Source organism: Pinus tabuliformis, chromosome 1_2, assembly GCF_031772625.1.
Source record: "Pinus tabuliformis cultivar Carrire ecotype Pingquan chromosome 1_2, CPIR1, whole genome shotgun sequence".
In the NCBI taxonomy this organism is placed as follows: Eukaryota; Viridiplantae; Streptophyta; class Pinopsida; order Pinales; family Pinaceae; genus Pinus; species Pinus tabuliformis.
The window spans coordinates 829240651-829249206 of record NC_142298.1 but is presented as its reverse complement, the minus strand read 5'-3'; positions in this window follow the sequence as shown (position 1 = coordinate 829249206).

Below are 8556 nucleotides of genomic sequence, written 5' to 3'. Positions count from 1 at the left end.
GAACTCACCAAGAGAATGAAGGATAAGTTTAAGCTTGTCAAGAAAACTATGCGGATATTCCATTTCAAGCATAACTGACCTCGCGGTCAAGGTAACCACCTAGATCTTGGTTGGAAAGATAATGAGAAAATGTCGCATAGATAAGGTGTTGATGCTAGTTGTTTCACTATCGGCCCATTGCACGGAGGGCATACAATTCAATTGGGCGCACAACCTACGAAGCGAGTTCCTTGCAAACTGCAGGGAGGCACAGGACCAGAGTAAGACATTTCATTACTCTTGGTTGTTGTTATGAATTGTATTGGCCGCGTGGCAGTTTCTGGAAGACAGTCAGTTTCATTCGATCGCGAACAATTGGCTAGAAGCAACGAATATTGTTTCGCTCTGGGCTATGAAGGATGATGTGCAGGTATGCGAGAGCAAGGTATTCTGGGTTTTGATGGAGATGAGCATCAACATGGCCATCAACAACAAACCATAGTTGTGTCGAGATACGTAGAGTTTAAAGTGAACTTCCACTATATTTCCATCAAGGACCCGGAACAGAAATGGTATGATCTCCCCTACCTTGCAACGAATGATGCAATCATAGCAGTCCTCGATTGTTGGCTAGTAGAGTGGCTCACAGCCTCAGATTTGTGCATAGGATCTGGTAAGTCTGCGGGAAAGTAGAAGAAAGAAGAGGCCCAATTGAAAATGCAGCAGTTGGCTGAGAGATGGAAAATGGAGGCTGAGGAAAAAGCCAGAGCAAAAGTAGAGCGCACTGCTAAGGAGCACGCAAAATAGAAGGAAGGGGAGTAAGAGTGCGACTCTGACTGAAGTGACAAGTCTCCTTCACCATAGATGGAGGACGAGAAGCAATCTGAACAGGGTGGTGGAGACTAGGAGAGCACTCCCTTCTGGGTGAAGCGGACTCGGGAGCAGGAGAAAGAAGGGCCGCGAAAGAAGTCCAAGGCCAGTAAATCATCGCTCGACCCGATCACCTTGACAGAAGGTGACTTAGATGACATTGGTGATAAGGTCAGGGATGTGACCACAGAACTACTGCAACAGTTTGAGTAGTAGCAGAAACAAGCCTTGGTAGCCATTTAGACAGGTCTGCATGAGCTGTAGATCCAAACTAATCAACTGTAGACTGGTGTAGGGTAGAGCAGCGCGACGTCGATTAGTTTGGCAACAGGAACGTCTGAAGCAGCGGAGTTGGTTTGTTCTTTGGATCCCTGGGCTGTCGCGCTACTGGATGGCGCTTTGCGTACATAATCGAAAGTTGATAGGGCTATTGTTAGCACTCTAAAGCATATTGGGGTGGACTTGGCCGCACTCCCAAGTGAAGTCCTTCACACTCTACAAGTAGGTGTGATCGCTGAAATTAGGGCCCGAGAGAAGCACGCGCTGAGTGTGATCAACGAGCATAAGGTTAACAATGCACAAATGTTCGTCGAGAAGACTTCAATGATTAATACATGGAAGAAGATTAAGGAGAAGAATGGGCGCACTGCAGCAATGGTCGCTCAAGAATGCAGAACTGTTCTGGAGCTGCATATCCCAGAAGAAGCACTAGTGGAGGCCAAAATTCGGAAGCTAGCTGCAGGTGTGCGCAATTCCAAGATAGAGTTGGCCAAGGTTCAGTTTGAGCTAAACCTTCAAATTATAGAGCTTGAGTTGAAGGCCCAGCCTTCGACTCCATCCAGGATCAAAGAACAATGATGTTCGACGGAGAGAAAACGAGTCGATATATGGCCCCATCACACTAGAAGAAGTACAAGTTATGTTAATTTCCTTCTCTAAGGATATATTCCTAGGACTGAACGACTGGATAGTTGAGCTCTTCAGAAATTTCTTTGATCTGATGAAAATTGAGCTGGTGGATAAATCTCACACTCAGCGACACATACTAGGCTCTATCAAGTACACGTTTATTGCACTTATCCCAATGGTAACTTCTCCATCCAAATTTTCTAAATTTCAGCCAATATCCCTGTACAACACAACTTACAAAATTATATCTAAAGTGATAGTTGATAAATTGGGTTTTCTACCTAACTGGTCCATCCATGATGCGATTACTATCACTCAAGAATGTATCCACTCAATTCAGACAAAAAACCTTGAAGCTTTGGTGATGAAGATTGATTTACAATGAGCTTATGACTACATGTATTTGAAATTTCTTCATCTTGTATTACAAAATATTGGGCTATCAATCCAGATTATCGAGTGGATGATGGCGTGTGTATCAAATACTTGGTTGGCGGTGCTCATTAATGGTTTTCCTATTGATTTCTTTAGGGCGGGTCGGGGATTATGTCAAGGTTGTTCTCTATCGCCGCTATTGTTCATTATTATCATGGATTGGATCAATCAAAAGATCCAGCTAGCTAAATCAGGTGGCACCTTCAAGGGCATTCAAATATGTCATTAGGTTTGCGTCACTCACTTATTTTTCATTGATGATATTTTGACTTTTGGCATGTTGTCGTTGTCACAATGGGAACTCTATTTCACTTATTCTGACGTTATGGTCTTGCATCTGGTTTGATTGCAAATGGAAAAATTATGTGCTCTTATATTCATTTGGAGACACAAATGATATCCGTATTATTTCTGCTACATTTGGGGTCAACTCCAAACCCCTTCAGGATGGTTTTACATACTTGGGCTACATACTGAGGCCTAATAACTACCGTTTCCAGGACTGGTCTTGGTTGCTCCAGAAATTTCATAACAAGCTAACGAACTAGACTCATCAGGCTCTATCTTTGGGTGGTCGCTTCACCTTGGTCCAATTTGTACTCCAATAGTTGGCCATCTATTGGATGCACTTATTTACTTTGCCTGCCTGTGTTATTACTGAAATTCAGTCGATAATGGCTCGCTTCTTATGGTTTGGTTCTATGGGAGATGGTAATTTTCACCTAGTTAAATGGGCCGACATAGCTAGGCCATGCGAACTTGATGGGTGGGGCGCTCTCAACACAAATATTTTTGGTAAATACCTTATTATAAGTTCTATGTGGAGAGCCCTCTTCAACACTGGCATATTACATTAGATCTTTCATTTCAAATACTTAAAAGAAAAGCATATCTTTGACTGGATCCGCAGGGGTGAAATAGGTATCAAAGGTGGATCGTATATATGGCGCAGTTTCCAGAAATCCAAACATTTGTTCCTTCAATGTATTAAGTGGACCTTTGGGGGTGGAAACATGATCATGATTGGAAGGGATGATATATTGGGTGTGGATGCAGATTCTTGTCCCAGAGGAATTTTATTGGAGACAATTCATCAGCGTGGTTTGTTTTTATTGGCACAGATTATATCAGAATGGCAGGGACCATTTCTGGTTTGGCAGGATGCTTCACAGATTGGATTTACGGGGAATTTAGCCCAACAATGGTCTCACTTCGTCCAATGTTTGAGAAATATTGGTGTTTGTTGTTATCCTGGTGGTGACTCCATCACTTGGGGGGGAAAGCTCATAAAACACTTGGTGGTAGTATCTGACTGTTATTATTTTTTCTCACATATCAATACTTATTACTCTCCTCAGTCCTAGTTTCTCCCTATTTGGAAATCCCACACTCCTCTCAAAATTATATTTTTCTATTGGTTGGCTTGGAGAAATTGTATCCTTACTTGGGACAACTTATGTAAATGGGGCTCCTCTGGACTGGGTTGCTGCATTATGTGTCATGAGGGGGTGAAATTGGTAATCCATCTTCTCATTCACTGTAAAACTTCTTTACATATTTGGTCTATTATATTGTCTTTTTGTAGGTTACCCTCCACCACATTTCTGTCTATCGAACATTGTCTGAGATGGGGAGCATTCGGGGTGGGTCTTCAGGCCTACATCCCACTGTTCACTTTCTGGGAGATTTGGAAAGCCCACAACCACTACATTTTCCAAGGGGTGCTGATCAACACTCACTCCATTGTTTCAAAGGTCCTCTCATGGCTAGACTATATGCCTCCACGGTGTGTGGACATCGAGGACATGTCCAGAAGATTCACTTCACCACACATTGCTTTACTAGCTAGATATTTTGATGGTGCTTCCCAACAGGGTCTGTGTGGATGCAAGGCTTGGCTCCATATTGATGCACTCTCATATTACAAGCTGCACTGGAAGGGTGGGAGGGGCTCAAATACCAGAGCTGAGATAATTTCCTTTTGGGGACTACTTTGGTTCGCACTATCAAAGAATATCCTGAACATAAGCATATATGGGGATTCTAAGACCATCATTGATGGCTTCCTGGGCACATCAACGTTCGATCCACTCGACCTTTGGGGATGGCGAGAGTGGATCAGGAACCTGCTACGTTAGTTTCAGAGGTTCATGATCGCCCACATCTACAGGGAGTCCAACTGTGTTGCAAATTCTCTCTCCAAGTTGGGCATTCAAGATCCAGATGGCTTCATGTATTTCTCTTTTTTTTATTGTAGGAAACATCTCAGAAGATGGTAGGATTGTCATTCCATAGTGGTGTTTTTTGGTTTATACTATTCTCCATCATACTTTTTATCTAGATATTCTCAATGTTTTAAATTATGTAGCATTCTTCCAGGAACATTCTCACTATTTTGAAACTCTACTCTACAGATAATATTTAAGTTTTAAAAATCTGGTTGATGCTTGTACAATGGCTAATGACTTTTTAAAGCATATGTTACCTGTAAGATGTAACTGGTTTGGTTCAAATAATAATATACTAGTTAGTATTTTTCCCTTTGAAAAAATAACATCTTTTGATCACAAAATAGTGGTGACTAGCCTCTCTCTTTCTACTGCCCAAAAATAAATGTCATGAGTTGTGACCATGAAAGTGTTTGGCCCTAAAATAACTTTAGTGAATGATTTAGCAATATGGGGATAAGTACAATGAAGTTTAACTACTATAGCACTACATGAGAACTTTAGGGGGACGTGTTATTCATGGATTTGCATTGTACACATGATACGACAATGCCACGAGAGCACTGACCCTCGCCAATCAATAAATGATTTTGTCATTGTCCTTATCATGGGTACAACTAAGTACGTTCATTCTATTTTAGCTCTCTCCACTAGTGTTCAAAATTGAACACGTTACAACCCGTCAAGGGGCCTTTAGCACATTAGAGAAGTGCTATGGTAATTTTACCCATCAAAAGAAATTTAAATTTTGAGTTTTACAAGTTTTTTTTTAAATTTAAATAATATTATAAAAATTCCATGTGAAGGGATACTAACATTTTTGAAAATTCCGGGCTATCTATTATCCCCGACAGAAGATTTTTCCATTTCAGAAAGGATAAGTTATGGCTATTAAAGAAAGAACCAGATGAATGGCCATGTGAGCACTAGGCTGCCAACAATGACATCTTGTAATGAGATGGAGTGAGAAATGCACAGGCCCAGAACAACATGAAGGCCATGAAAGTTGCAGACCTCTTCTTTTTCTACCACAACAACAAGAAAGACAAGCAGATTGTAGGGAATGCCAAAGTCATTAAGGAGTTCTATGCAAACCCATCTGACCCCTTTGGCAAATACAGGGTGGTTGACGTGGACATCGTGTCTCAGTTTGAAAAGCTTGTAACCCTCGCACAAATCAAGCAGGATGAAGAGCTTAAGGACTTTGTAACCCTCCAACAATGTTCCATGTTAGCATACAAAAAGCTCCCACAAAGACTCTGGATCTCTATCTAGATAGCATAATCCACCATATATTTCATCTTTTGAAATTCATCAACTAGGTAAGGCAAATCCCAATCTTTCATATCTATTTTCTTTGAATATTTTTTTCAAATTAAAAAAATCATTTCATTTGAAAGATTGATTCACTTGTTTTTCCTATTTTATTTTCAATATTCAACTATGATATTAATATTTATTGTTTTCACCATCAACGTCTGGTATAAATTTACATGTCAGAGTTTCAAGGACATAGTTCTTCCACACCTATGGTTTTATAAGGTTTTTGAGCCATACCTAGGGGTTTCTAAGGTTTCTAAAGTGACCCAAAACCTTGAAAATTTCAGAACCGATTTATAATTATGTTCTTTTTTCAAAATTTTTTACTCCACCAAATTCTGGTCACAATGAAATTCTCTATACTATTTTGGATAATCCATATGATATGCTATTTTTTCCTATGATAAAGATTATCCAAAACTACCCATCTACCAATTTTGCGATCAAATTTCATGCTATAATTTAGATGCTTGGTATATGTTGACATGTCAGAAATCCAAAGACATAGTTACTTTATGCCCCAAGGGTTTTCCAGGACTTTGAAACCCTCTATAACCTTGGAAAATATTGAAGCTGCCTATATCTATACCTTTTGTGATTTTTTTACTTCATCAGATCTTGGTGACAATGATATTTTCTGAAATGTTTTGGATGACCCATATAATTTATATGCCACCTTTGTGTGGAATAAAAATTACCCAAAACTATGTATGCAAAAATTGAGATCCCAGTTGTAGGTTTATGGGTCAAGGTTTAAAGAGCATAGTTCTTCCACACCCCAATTGATTTTCAAGGATTTCGAAGCCTTTGAAGTGACCCCAAACCTTCAAAAATATTGAAATGACCTAGATCTATACAACCTTATAAAAAAACTTAGAACATCAAAATCCAACCACAATGAAATTTTCTAAGTTGTTATGGACAACCAATATAAGATACCCTCCACCTCTTGGTGTCCTAGTTTTTAACTCAAAGACTATGTTGGATCTTCTTTTTTTAGTCTTGGTCTTCATTTTAATTTCAATCCACCTTGAATAAAACCTTTGACCACAATTCTATTATGTGAAAAAAGCATGGGCGTATTGTTAATTTTTGTTATTGGATGAAATTGAATGTATTTCTAGTTTAGGATGGAATAAAATTTGTTTCCCTGATTAACTTTTAAGTTTTTCTTTTTTATAACATTGTAAAATTATTGCTAAAAGCTATCATTCCACATCACTGATATGTTGTTAATTTGTGTTATCATAAGAAATTGAATATATTTTCATTTTTTCTTAGAAAAAATAATCACAACAAATGGTACAATATTGGCCTTTAAGCTCATCTAGGGTTATTGAAATTAAAAGAGTTCTTAGAGGAGGGAACAAACTTGGTTTCTGCATCAAAATTTCTTAATAAAATTAAACGTGAATTAAATTTTAAATTTCCTGATAGCATTATGAAATTTTTCATATATATACATATACATATACATATACATATACATATACATATACATATACATATACATATACATATACATCTACATCTACATCTACATCTACATCTACATCTACATCTACATCTACATCTACATATACATATACATATACATATACATATACATATATATACATATATATATATATATATATATATATATATATATATATTGTGTTTGGACGAAAGATATCTTTCCATATTAGTGTGCTAATTTAGCAAAGACAATCAATTAGAGTCTCGAAAGGAAATAGGGCATGCACACTAGGTTACTGTAGGGCTTCTTGTGGTTCCAAACATTTTGCAAAGATTTCAAACTGTTGTAGCCCATGGAAATGAGTGGTTTGATCTTTGGGAAGAAATGAATGGATTAGTGGAATATCTTCAACATACTACTCGACGAGAGAACGATGGAAAATAAAATTAGAGAAGCCATACAGTTGATAGTGGAAGCTTCTCTATTGTTTTAACTTTTGCCCTCAAATTGACTCTTCTAAATTTACCATTGAGTACAAAACACTAATTGGATTCTTATTTGTAAATAAAAATGTATTTTATTAATATGTATAATTTAGAAGAGAACATAAATACTAAACTAAAACAATTTGTAGGGATTGTTTAAAATTATAAGGCCAACATGATAAACATGGCTGAAGATTATGATAACAAATTTGAAAACATAAAATTTTGATTTTATTCTTGTTTTCCATACTTCTAAACTATTTAAACAAATTTATAATATGTTTTTTCTCTTAATGATGTTTAAGGTTTAAAGTAGAACCATGTTTCCTCTCATCACTTAATCTTTACAAAATCATAATGACAATTCTGTGATTTGTTTTAGGATTCACTATTATGAAATTTTCCATTTATAAAAATAAGAATTTTAATATCACATTAAAATAACATATAAATAGAAAGTTATTAAAATAAAATAAAAATAAATTAATTAAAATTTTAATTAAAAATAAATAAATTAAATATTTAATATCACATTAGATATTGCGTTCATTTTCCATTTATAAAAATGAGCATTTTAATATCACATTAGATATTGCATTCATTTTATGTAGTTTTAATCAAATGAATCTAAAGTATTAGTAATTATTATATTCCTCTTCATTAGCCATAATTAAAAATTTATAAAAATAACATATAAATAAAAACTGATTAAAATAAAATAAAAATAAATTTATTAAATATTTAATTAAAAATAAATTAATTAAATATTTAATATCACATTAGATATTGTGTTCATTTTTCATGGTTTTTTGCTTAGGGTTTTCTTTATCCTATAGATTTGTTGGTTGACTCTCTTCCTCTCTTTTGACAT